Source organism: Fukomys damarensis, unplaced genomic scaffold (assembly GCF_012274545.1).
Source record: "Fukomys damarensis isolate Sample0158 unplaced genomic scaffold, DMR_v1.0_HiC HiC_scaffold_31, whole genome shotgun sequence".
Classification (NCBI taxonomy): domain Eukaryota; kingdom Metazoa; phylum Chordata; class Mammalia; order Rodentia; family Bathyergidae; genus Fukomys; species Fukomys damarensis.
Genome location: NW_022900943.1, coordinates 6,952,581 through 6,966,237, shown reverse-complemented (window position 1 = coordinate 6,966,237; position 13,657 = coordinate 6,952,581). Strand labels below are relative to the sequence as shown.

General features: G+C 36.5%; 1 long non-coding RNA gene across 2 annotated transcripts; it reads right to left on the bottom strand.

Annotated features, from left to right (window-relative positions):
- Positions 1 to 1,487: 1,487 nt before the first annotated feature.
- Positions 1,488 to 12,810, bottom strand: LOC104866787. 2 transcript variants are annotated; one of them, XR_781559.1, is made up of 4 exons: positions 12,585 to 12,810; positions 11,394 to 11,786; positions 8,587 to 8,717; positions 1,488 to 5,078 (listed from the first exon to the last, which is right to left on the bottom strand). It is a non-coding gene; the product is annotated as an uncharacterized LOC104866787 (long non-coding RNA). The 2 variants fall into 2 exon arrangements; XR_002025565.1 differs by having other exon boundaries at positions 11,394 to 11,782.
- Positions 12,811 to 13,657: the final 847 nt, after the last annotated feature.

Sequence of the window (13,657 nt, the reverse complement as noted above, 5' to 3'; positions counted from 1 at the left end):
GATGACCTTGTAAAATGAAACCATTACAAAATAACATTTTGTTCACATTATTGTTCTACCTATGAAACCTGCTGGTACATAACAAATAATTAAAAGGAAGTGTGACAAAGTGAATATCCTTAGAGGATTAAGGAATGATATCTATGGGGATTGTCACTATTTATTTTATTGCACTGTCTCATCTGTGATGCAAGCATTAAAATGGAAATGCTCATGGCAAAGCGTCCAGCAGGGTTTTTCTTTGGGTGAGCCTGATTTAGGAGGAAACTGATTAAGCCACTTCTGGTGATCCTGAAATCAAAAGCAGTCACTGAGGGGCAAAGAGAATATTCTTCTAGCAACAGGAACACAAACAGAGTTTATTCAATATTTGAGAAGGATGTGTTATCCTCTTGGAAACTTCTAGGAAAAGCCTAAGTAATTTGTTCTAGCATGAGTGAATATGTTACTTTAAAGTTTCTATAAGTTATAAAGGTCAAAATAAAAAAATCCCACAAACCTATGAAATCCCAAAGTTTCAGAAAGAAAATCCATAATAATGCCAGAATACATGTCCTACTTTCAAACAAGTATTAAATCAATCAAAATGATGTATTTGGTAATAAATTCTAGAATATCCAACTGTAACACTTTATGAAAAGAGAAGTTAATTTCTCTCTTCCCCTCCTTTCCCCAATTCAACAAGTCTGTAATTACAGAGAGTCTGGCATTCATTCAACAGCCCCGTATCACTTAGTGCTAACATCCTTGATTCCCTTGGCTTTTCATTCTCTCGCATTTCATCCACACAAGACAGCGGCTGAAGATCCTACAAGATGACAGAACTCAAGAAAAAATAAAAAGCCAAGAGAAATTGGATCATGTGTGGCATTTACAGGGGAAAGTAAAAAAATTTCCCAACAGCCCTCTGTAAACTCATTTACATTTCTTCGGATATATCACATGAATCACCGGTGTTGGGAGAGAAGTTGAAAACGAAATTGTTTTGCATTTTTAATTCCCATAATGTACGCAGGCAGTGTATAATATAAATACACCCATATATATATATATATATAGAGAGAGAGAGAGAGAGAGAGAGAGAGAGAGAGAAATGTATATATATATATATATATGTGTGTGTGTGTGTGTGTGTGTGTGTGCGTGTGCATGTGTGTGTGTATGTTGATTAATAAGACACACTTTTCTTGAAGTGGTCATCTTTTAAATCTCAAAAATATTGTAAATTTTCCTTTTATAAAGGGACATAATGTACATTATAAGATTGCTCACCAGTAGATAATGACAGTTGTCATCATTAAATAGAAGTAGCTCAAACCAAAGAGTTCTGAAATCCCAACAAGAAGAAATTCTGTTGAATTTTGGATAATTGTTGCAAAAGAGACAAATATTATGCATATAAGTAATGAAATCACAAGGTAAATCCAAATGCACAACTATAAAAAGAAAGTAACCTTGTTAGTGGAGAAGTTGCATACTGTGGTGTCAGGACATCTGTATTTTTTATTTCATTCATTGTTTGGTTGCTTATTCTTTTCTTTTTAATAGAGTTGTTGAGATATGCTTGACATGAAAGAATTTATTAGTTGAATTATATATGTTTTTAATATGAATAATTTGACGATTGTGGACATGGGCATCACCCACGATACCAAAACTTCAATCAAGGTAGCAGACAGAGCTCACCCTTCCCACAGGTTCCCTGAATTCTTCCAGATTTTTATCCATTTTTCTCATTTTTTCCTGTGCAATTATAATGCTTAACATAATATCTCCAGCCCATGGCAACCATTCCAGCATCCTCTGCTTGCACGAATTTCACTAGTGTTTTACATACTTCATAAAAGTGAATTCATAAGGTACTTGTCATTCTGTTACTGGCTTATTTCGTTTAGCATAATAGTGTTTAGTTTGATCCACACTCGCAAGTAGCCTTTCTGCCTTGTTAAGGCTGAGTATCATCCCAGTGTTTCTATGGACCACATCCTCTCTTCTCCATTCATCTACTTATGCACACGCAGGTTATTTCCATATAATGCTTTCCACACTCAGTTCTACAATGAACACGGGTATGAGATTATCCTGAGTTACTGACTCTAAGTCTCCTGAATATATTCTAAAAAGTGGGATTGCTGAATCACAAGTTCTATGGCTTAGATCTAAAATGCCCCCCCGCCAGCATCTCATGTGTTTAGAGGTGGGCTTTGGGAAGATGACAATGGACTAATCCATTCAGGAATTCTTAACTGAACATGCTGTTAGAAAGGAAGGCCTGGCTGGAGGTGGGCCGTAGAAGGCATGACCTAGAAGTGGGTATTCTTACTCCCAGCTTGCCCCTTCCCTCTTTGCTTCTGTGCTCCTATGGGGTGAGCAGCTGTCCTGCACTGTGCCCCTTCGCCAAGTTGTTTTTGGATCCAGCCAGCCATGGACTGAACACATTGAAACCATGAGCCACAAAAACCTCTCCTCCTTTAGTTGCAGGTGTTGCATATTTTGCCCCAGTAATGAGGAAGGGATAACACGATATGATAGCTCTATTTTACTCCTTTGAGCTATAACCATACCATTTTCCGTAGCTGCTGCACCATTTTGCATTCCACTCAACAGTTCCACTTTCTTTAAAAATCTTATCAACATATCTTTAATTTATTTAGCACTGATCAGCCTAAGGAACACACATTATCTTATGTTGGTTTTGATTTACATTTCTCTGACAATTAATAACGTTGATCATCTTTTCATATACTCATTGATCATTTTTATGTCTTTGTAGAAATGTCTGTGCAAGTTCTTTGCCAATTTTTCAACTGGGTTATCTATATTTTTGCTATTTAGTTACAGGAGTTCCTTATATTTTTAATCAACTTATCAGATAACTGGTTTGCAAATATTGTATCACTTTTTGTTGACTGCCTTTCATTCTGATATTTCCTTTGTTGTGCTGAGGCTCCTCAATTTGTTTTCTCTTTGTAGCTTGTGGCTTTGGTATCCAAGAACCCATGACAATGTGAAGAATATTAAGAAGCTTTTCTCTCTTTTTTTTTAATATAGGAATTTCCGGTCTTAATGTCTAAGAATTTAATTGATTTGAGTTGTTTTTGTTTATTATCTGGTTAGGATCTATTTTTCTTTTAACATGTGAATATCTTTTCAACTGCTATGGTGTGTCATGAAGAGACTCTCCTTCATTTTTGGTGTGTTCTCCTCATCACTGGAGAAAGTCAGTTGAGCCGTATCTGCAGATTCATTTCTGGGCTTTACATATTATTCCATCATTCTATTTTTGTTTCTATACTAAGATGGTATTATTGTGACTGTTACAACGTTGTGCTATAGTCTGAAATTAGGAAGTGTGGTACCTCTAGGTTTACTGCTCTTGTTCAATTTTACTTTGGATCTTCTGATTCTACTGTGGTTTCATATTAAATCTGGGATTTCTCTTTCGGGGACAAAGAGCTCTGGGATTTTGATAGAGGTTGCATGGAATCTTTAGGTGGGTTTAGACATTTAAAAACAAAAATTTCTTGTACGTAAGCATGAAATATCTTCTATTTTATACATCTATAGTTTCTTTCATTACAATTTTATGGTTTCCAGTATACACGTCTTCTATTTCCTTGATGAAGTATTTGCTAAGTATTTTTATATCATTGTAAATGGGATTGCTTTCTTAACTTCCCTTTGAAAGGGTTCACTGTTGATAGATCTGCATTTACTTTTACTCTCCTTATGACCTTGTGACTGGTATTTAACTTCTGTGATTTTAACTTTTCTAGATAGTGGACATAGTGGAAATTTATTTTCAGGATCATATGGTAATCTTATAAAACAAATGCCAAACAGGTACAAAACTCTAATTCTATGAAAGTCTTTTCTGAAGAGAAAATTGAATGTTAAAGATCAAAGTCTGTAGATTTCACATTTTTACTGTTTTCTGTTACCCCTAAAGGGTAAGTGAAGGTGAAGACTCAGAGAATCCAGTACCATGTGTTTACAGTAGGAACTAACCAACCTGGTCTAGTTAGTGTTTTTGTCCTGGTAAAGTATTTTAAGAATCTAAAACAGAAATTGACAGAAGAAGGTATAAAAAGATATCTTACATGGTTTCATTGGAACAGAAAAGCTAATCATTATACTAATCTGGCAAGCCACAATCTTGAGGGAATTGTAAAGTGCTAGGATATTGGAGAAGTACCAGGGGACACAATATATTTAATCAGAGATTACGCAAAATTTCAAAAACTGAAAAGGATCCTCCAGAAATGTAGATGTGTGTAGGCTTATCTAGATCAAAGTCTTATGTCTCAGATCAATGTTTAATTTGGCAAACCAGCTAAATATTTTTTTCTTTTTCAATGAGAAAGAAACAAAAGAGACCATAGATGAATTCCAGTAATTGTTTTTGAGGTGAAATTTTGCACATATAAGGTTAATTAGTCAAGGTAAAAGCAGCTTATCAAGTAGAATATAAAGAAAAAATTACACCTATTAAGACATGCAAAGACCCCTAATTTCTTTCAACAAATTTAGTATCAGATACAAATCTCATTTTTAAAAACCCCAGGATGAACCCCAATGCAAAAGACTCAGTTCACTTTTGGATTGATCGAATGGAGGATGAAAAGCATGACTAGCAAACACGGCAGAAACAATAATACAACTATTTGAAACAGAAGCTGCTGAAAAGGAAAAGAGTGCCTAGCAGGCCTGGTCCTGGGGAAAGTGAACACTGACTGATGGTAATTTCACTCACTATTGGCGGACTTCAAGGAAAATGAGGAACTCTCAGGCAATGTGTTTTATAGAACACAGACCTGAGTAGAGTACCGAGACATCTGGAGTTGGTTATCATGCCTAGCTTGTTGCTGTTTGTACCGTTAACTGGAAGCTGAAATATTAGCAAATTAGCATAATTGTAAGCTTTCCATTCCATTAGCCAGGTTTAAGCAACGGACAGTTGATACTGACGTCCGCCAAGTGGGGTCGGGCCGGGGGCCAAGCTCTTCACATGCACGTGGTCCTCTGAAGGACACTTGAGGTCCACTAGACAGCATCTGGCACCTTGACATTAAAAATACCTTCAAAATAAAAGAACAAAGGATTGTATTGCAAAATATATCTGTTATCTTCTTACTTTTATTCTTTATACTTACTTTTTAAACTTTTCCAATAAATATCTATCACCTTTATAAATCTATGAAGAACATAAAATTTTAAAAATTGGCTTATATGTGACTGTAATATTATAGATATTCAATAACTGATTGCATTTTAAGGCAAATTTGATTATCTGAAAATACCATCATGTAAAACGAAGGCAGAACTAATCCTGTTTCTATACACCTCTTTAGCATGTTTCATTAAACCATTTGCAATATTTTATATTTGCTCATCATCCAGATATTTTCAAAGTAGAGACTAAAAGACAACGTGTTAGACAGTGATATATTCATAAAAAGTGCTTCCCAAACTGAGGTGATTAGAAATATCAGATTATGACATTCTCTCAGAAGAAAAATGCAGTTAATTCAAATATGTTGACTTTCATTTCTACCATTTTGAAAAAAACCTAACATATTTTAAGAATTTTAACTCTTGCCTATAAAAATTCTGAAACTTTTTAATATTTTTGAATCATACGTAAGTAATAGTATCCCACAGACTGATATTATTGAAACACACTTTATAAACACTGACTCTAGAAAATTTTGCCAAAAGGAAAATGAATCTTTTTACACATTTTTGAAAAACAATTTAAATTCTTTTTTTAATGCTTTATTAAAAGTAACAGAAATAAAATGTGGCATCTATTGTACAGTATCTAATTAAACTGTTCAATATCTGAACTACAGGTAGTACTCTGTTAAACTGAATGAGAAGTAAGCAAGTGATGTTATCAGTTCCTGGGAAGTCATGGCTGTCAAAGCAACAGTTCCATGTAGCTTTTAATATAAGAAAACCAATCAGCATTGTGCGCTGTAAGAAGTCAGGAATATGACCATTATAAATCTTAAAATTGATGTGCTTCAGAATTACTGAATAGAATTCACCGTGCGTGCAACGTTAGTTAAAAAGCAGAAATGACTGAAAGTTGTGGGTTATGTAATCTTATATCTAATCACTAATACCAAGAGCTTAAAAATGTTACTGGTAATCTTTGCATTAAGAGATCAAATTGTTTTTTGCGGTAAACATTTTCATTTTGTTCTCCTAAATACTCTTGTATGAGGACTGGTATGTGCTAGGCTTAGAGAAGGATTCACCTTAATCAATACCACTGGAGCAAGAGAAAGATTGGTCCAGTGATTAATTTCATGTTGTACTCATGGGAACAAAACAGCTGAGTATATTTGTCTCTATAATCCCTTTTCCCAGATGTAATTACAAATGGAATTGATCAACTCATGTGTTCCTACTGGGGCTAAAGCAAGCATATTAGAATTGCCAGGGTGTGTAATAATTTAGTACAGATCATCATTCCTTAGAGCTGTAGGGAATTGCACATTAGAGTCTTATTTTAAAAGAAAACACTTTTTCCTCTTCAAGTTCCTTTCTTCTTGTCAAGGTGAAATAACTTTCTAGAATTTTGGTGGAGTTTAGTGAAGGAAAGCTAAGAACTGAATATTTATCAGGAGAATGATAGAGTTGGAAGAAGAATAGGTTTCAGAGACAGCTTTCCTTGAAAATATTCCAGTTACAATAAATTCACTCTCTTAAAGCATCAAATGTCGTATCCTTACATGCGGATAATATTTATCTTGCAGAGCTGTTACAAAGATTATATGTGATCATCACTCTGAGGTTACTAAGTATTTTTTAAAATGGCAATTAATTCACAAGAAACATCTCTTCAAAATTCATATATTACTTTTGTTCCTGGGCAACTTCTGTAGTATTTCATGATAGAAATTTGCATCTGCTGTGTATGCTTTGTTGAACGGTTATGAAACTCAATACCCACAATGTATCTGTCCTAGATGCCACGTTGTTAAGGTGGATTTGCGTATGGATCTTTAAGGGACAAACATCAATGAATGAATTAAAATCTGTCCATGGTACTTACAATCTTCCAGAAGTGCATCTATGACAGTATCATTAGATACTAAAATGAGAATACAACTCTTCACTCAAGGCTATGTTCAGGGTACAAAATAAAGAGCTATTATCCAAGTATTTTCACTTCAATATATCTAAGTACTTTTCTAAGATACATTTTCACAACGTATAACACAAAAGAGGGCCAGCTGTCTTGATTAGTCTATGTTTTTGAAAATCTAAACTTAGGTTATTCTTAATACAACTGTATCATGCACTAATTACATAGCTCTGAACAGCTTCCTAAAATATTTGTAAGCATGTGTGTGTGTGTGTGTGTGTGTGTGTGTGTGTGTGTGTGCTCGCGCACTTTTGTATATATTTTCTCCAGGCTTTAAGGACTGGCATTTCCTCTCATCCAATGAGGTATGATCGAATGTGCTGTAAATATTCTGCCAAGCAGCAGCAATGCACCATTCCGCAAACATCCTCAGCCCATGAGCAATTCATCACATCTCTGTAGTGAGCATGCTCTGCAGTGTGTGCTTTTATGCCACAGTGCCCTTATCCTCTGTGCCATTTATTTGGTACTATGCACAGTTTTGATGTCTAATAGCTGAAAATGTGCGCAGCTGAGAAGTTATACTTTCCAGGAAGAGCCATTATTCTGGGTGTTAACATTCAAGTCGTACAAAAGCTCATAATGTCTGCGAGGGGATGATTAATACGGTGAAGTGAAAACTCAGTAGTCAACTGAAAGCAGAAACAGATTGACCCTGTGAAGGGCACCGTAACCCTCATTAAACTCTGATGAGGGATAGAACAACAAACATAGAAAGAAGTGGACGTGGCCTTTCACAGTTTTAGGGGATCGAAAGAGAATGGCAGAGAGACAGCAAATGGCAGAAAAGCAAATATCCAAGGGGGACCGCGCTATAAAGACACCGATGCTCCATCGCACCACCCCACGCAGTGCTCTCCTCACCCTGTAACACTCCTTTGCATGAGCGTTCTAGGGAATGTGTGTATTTGTTACATAATTGCTGCTGGGTTCATTTATTAACTTTGAAATGAAGGTTGCATGTTAATAATTTGTGCTTTTAAAAAATCATTTGCTTTTCAATTTGCTTTTACAATCAAAATGGCAGAAAGTCACGCATTCCTTTTTATTTTTTCAGAAGTCTTGGTAATTACTTAGTCACTTCTGTTCTTCTTTCCAGAGGCCCTTATTCTGATCAATTATTATTCACTCGGTTTAGACTGACATGTAAGCGTTTTCTTCTAATTTTTTTGAAAACAAATACTAAATATTTTTATCTAAGATAATTTTATATAAAATATGACCTCGATAATTTATTTGAGCCCATGCTGTTTCACTGTATTTTGCAAACCATTTGTATATTTATATGCATAGATTTTTTGTATGATTTTAACTATTTTTATAAATAAAGCCAGTAAAGACCATGTGCATTAGAATCCTTCCATTTTCCACTGCCAGTGAGGAAAAGGACACAAACCAAACTGGCTGATGATACAGCAGAATGTACTCACATAACTGAGAAGCCCAGAGAAATGGCTGCTGCAGATGTGATTTGTGACTGGAGATGACGTGATTTCCACTAGATTTGAACTGTAGACCTCTGCGGTAGACTCCAGTCTCCTGCCCAGTGTAAGACGCAGACCTGAAGAAAGACTCAAAGTCAGAAAGAAACGGAGAAGTAGGGAGCCAGGATGGCCAGTGCTGAGCAACCAGCAGAGACCCTGATCAGTCCAAGCCACTGAATTTTACTGGTAATCAAACTGGGGTAAAGAGTAACTGCTTACTACATGCAAGGATGTGAAGTTGTATAGTTGCTATGGATAGAAATGCAGGCAAGGCTTGTAAAGGAAAAGACAAAGCATTCTCGAATTAGGAACAGATCATACAAAATATAGGGTTTCACTTAGAACCTCGGCCTTTTAGTTAGGAAGGGTTTAGTGGTGGGAATGAAGTAGTAATGATGCTGTTCTATAAGATTTATTAAATCTAAGGTGTCATTGATTTTAAAACATAATATCATTTCTTATACTCCTGGGGTAAAAATAGCAGCCAAGTAAACTATCACACGGTATTAATTGTAAGATGCTTCTAGATAAGAGAGATGTTACAATGGGAGAAAAATATGGTGATTAGAAATGATGCCATAGAAGTGGGGTATAATTTACATTGAAATGTATATAAAGTATAATTTTTAGGGAATACATTTGTAATCAGACAGCTATTGATTTTGACTTGACATTTTATGTGCAAGTTGTTTTATCAAATTAATTTGCCTTCATTTTTCCCAAATGTAAAGTATTACGCTGTCAACAATGTTAATGATGTAGGGTTTTGCAGATTCAAAACTGATAAAACATGAAAACCATCACTTGCAATAACTGTCTTAGTAAATATCTACTTTTTCTAATTTTTATTGTAATTAATTTGGGATACATCAAGTATAAGAAGATGACAAATCTGCAGATACCCTAGCACATTTAGAACCACGACTTTGGGGGACCAAACCATCCACCTCTAAGATTTTGGGTAATCTTTTAAGCAGCTGTTCTATAGAACAGGGTTTCCTGAGCTGTTGTCCACAGCTGTATGGTTCACTACTTAGTGCCACTCTGCTCTTCTCTCCAGAATCACCCTGCCTCTCTTCCGTTACAGCCTCTTAAAGACAAGTCAGGCTTTTCCACGCTCTCATCAGATTTCAACTCTTCACCTTCTCTCTGCACTTCTAGTAGTGGCCATTGGATCTGTTTACAAATGTGCCTTTCCTTCCCTTTCTTGGCATGATTGTATCTCTCTGGCTCTGACATCCACCATGAACAGCGAGCGGCTTCACTTAAAGAAAGAGCATGCAAGCGAGTCAGTGCTGAGCAGATCTTTAAGCAGAGGTCAGCAAGCAGTTCCCCAGCCCTTTTCTTGCCTCCAATTCATGAATACATGAAGAGGCAGATTTTCCATCAGCACTGATAGCAGCTGAGGAATACCACAACCCAAGGCTGCCTGAATTGAACATAGACTGGGAATGAAAAATATCCTTCTGCTGTATCAAATCTTAGAGGTTAAGGGACTTACTGCCAGCAACAGTAAAACCCAGTGTAACCTTTCAGCCATGGATGAAGGTGCTTCTCGGGAGACGTCGGACAGCGTGAAACCAGTGTAGGTTGTCACACTTGGGAATCGGAGTGCTACTAGGGCAGCAGACAGAAGTCAAGGACACAGTGCAATACACATGAGTGTCGGACATCACAATTTTGTTTCCAGTTTCTCGATTCTTTTATTTAATCTTCTTTCCCTCCACTTCCTCCCCTTCATACTATTGCTTGTTCCCCTTCTCATTTGAAAAATGTATCCCTGTTTCCCATTATCTTTTATTTTGTTCTTTGTTCATATACTAGGTTTGCCTTATGAGAGACCGTATGACCTTGAAGTTTGTGTGCCTGATTTATTTCCCTTAACGTCAAGGTGCATCCATTCACCTACAAACGCCTCACGTTTATTCTTCTTCATGGAAAGGTCTTCTCCCTTATGGACAAACCCTTTTTCTTTATCCACTCATCTGATAGGGACGGAGGGATGAGAGGGGTAGGGGAAAATGAATTAAAATGTATTGCACACATTATCAACTTCCCATGGCAAAGGTAATCGTCGTGTATGGCAAACATGATATAGTTTAATAAAAGGATTTTCAGGCTTAAAAATCTCAATTGTGCCAAGGCCGAGAACAGTAGACTGGCTATCTTGACTGACAGTTTCCATTTACAATGTACCATTCCTTTAAAGAAATGCGTAGACTGATTCTTATGTAATGGTGGTTAATAAATGTTCAGTACAGTATTTAAAAATTGACCCAACAAGTTGCTTCCAGATGTCTGGTAAAAATATTCCAAACCATTAAAAATTGTGGCTAGTTATGCTTTCAGAAAGCATAAATGATATATTGATTTGGGAAATTCAGTCTGGAAGAATTTTAGAAAGCCACAATAAAAGCAGGTAAATAGAGATACAGAGCTAAAGCCTCCAGGACATTTTCAGGAGCTATACTGGGAACATAATTTGCAAAACATTTCTCATGTGCAGTTTATAGCCTTATAAAAGTCAGAACTTAAATAAATTAAAAGCATTTGACAGCATTAGATGGTGACTTTCCTCCCTTTAATTTCTGGGTAATACTTTTCAGCTATACAGTAGAGTTCCGACTAGATGAGAACCAGTAAGATGAGTTTAAATATCTCCAGGCTTTGGGATATTTTCTTCTTTAGAATATCTAGTTTGTCTTCAGAAATTCATGAAAAGGAAAATATTTATTTCTATTGCTGTAACTTACCAGCATTTTGAGCCATTGCAGAAGAGGCATTCCGCTGGAGAAATCTCGACTGATATTTAATCTTTAAGAAGGTTTTTCAGGAAGAAGGATTAATTTCCTAAGTTTCAAGCTTTGAAGCAACTGTGAAACAGACTGCATCACTGGCCTGTGGAAATGGCGAGCAGGAACAGAACAGCTGAAAACCTCAGCTTCACAGAGCAACACGAAACTTCGTTTCAGTGCATGTGTGTTGAATGTGTGACTTTGAGTGTCCGTCTTTGTAAGCAACTGAAACAAATATATAACACAGAAACGTTGTCTCAGAGACCACCGCTCCTCTTTTAATCTGCACAACTATTTCTTTTGTTCTTCTGTGGACTCTTCCTTTCCACGCTTCAGTTCCTTGGCTGCTTTCTCGAGAGAAGCAAGGTGAGACAGAAATGTGAGGTAGCCATTAAGACAAGGCACTGACGAAGCTAGAAAATTATCCAGCAGCCATGTAAAATGAGTAAAATGAGCTAGTAAATGTTATTTAACTCGATATAGCTAATGATACTGTCATTTTCACAGGTCATTGATATTAAAATTGTTCAGAATTTAACGATCCGTTTTTCATGCTTCTGAAATCTGCTGTGTTTGTCCCATTATAGGACAGCTCAAACTAGCCACATTTCACACACTCACTAGCTTCGTGTAGCATGTGGTATCCTACAAATATAGAGAATGAGTAGGGAAAATCCCTCATTTTTGATAAAATAAGGGAATTATTGGACACATACCAGCCTTCGAGAGTGATAAGTAGAGAATGCAAGAGAACCAAAAGGTATTGCATCAATCTAAAGAACAGGCAAACATAGGAGCAGCTCAGGCATAACATTGGATGTATAAAGATGTTAATTTCTATTGCTACTCTGCCAGAGGTGTCTGCATTTAAGTAAAATGTAGGAAGAATTCAAATTAGTTTACGTAGCTATTTCCCACTTGAAAAATAACGTAAATTAAAAGTTAAAGGCAAAGCTCTATCCATTGTGACTATATCACCACAAACACATTTCATAAGCCCTTGCTGTTTTCTCTTCATTCTTCCACCTATTTTAATAAATACCATCACCCAGTCTCTTTGTTTTTAACAAAGAAGAAACTTACAGCTTCAACAGGTTAATAAAGTAGCTCAAGGATACGCGGACAGAGCCGCAGTCTCAGGCCACATACCCTGTGCTAGCGGGTCGCTGTTCCAGCCGCCTGCTGTGTGCACCCGCCTCTATCCCAACACACATGAAGGCGACTTCAAGGAGCAGATGAACTTTTACCTCCGCTCATTTTGTCTTGCTTTCAGATGATCCTCAAGATAATTTATGTCAGCTGTATGAAACACTTCACTTCCCTTTCTCTTACTCGCAGCTTAACCTCTAGTACCTTTTTAATATTACCCCCAGGAGAAATGTAAGAAATAAATACTTAAGAAGCAAGGAAGCTAAATTTATAACTGGTTTAACTACAGAGAATTTGTGGTCTGGATTACATCCAGGGTGTTTTTAAAGAGTGTTTTCTTCCTCCATGTATATTTCCATTGTGACTATCACAGCAAAACGTGCTTATAAATAATTGACTTATTTGCTCTGAGTGTCATTGGCGTGTTTGATTGAACATCTGTTGTTTATAATCCTCCTATCGAGACATTAGGCATCAGGTAAGTCCACCTTCCTGAGAATGTTAGTAGCTGTGTTCTTGCCTTCATTATCATCCCTGTGGAGTGCTATGATTGTTTTTCTTTAATCTATCAATTCAATCTGCAAGGTGCTGGCATGTCCAGCAGTCTGGGAACATACCATTGCTCTTCACCCCCACCCCCCAGTGGTCCATTTCTCCATGCCCCCTTCAGAACCTCCCGCTAAGAGTTGTTTCCCAAATGTGCCAGCATCCATAATTTTCTACATACGGGGCTTCTGCCTCCTTGGTCCAGGGGGAACATGTGGGGGAAAACTGAAGGCATAATTATAAGCTTTAACGTGATTTTCATTTCCAGCAGAGAATAATAAAATTAAACAACAGAAACCTCTCCAAACAATGGGATGAATCATTTTGAAATTTTTCTCAAACAATTTGAGATGAATTGCCATACTATGATTACTCAAACTATAGAAATAAAATCTTTACATTACCCGGATCTTGAGAAAAATGTTGCATTATTTCCTGCCTTACTTGAGCCCTTCTTATTACTGAAATGCTGACTAGAAATATTTTAAAATGTTATGATTACTATTCGTATTTGTTGACATTTCCAA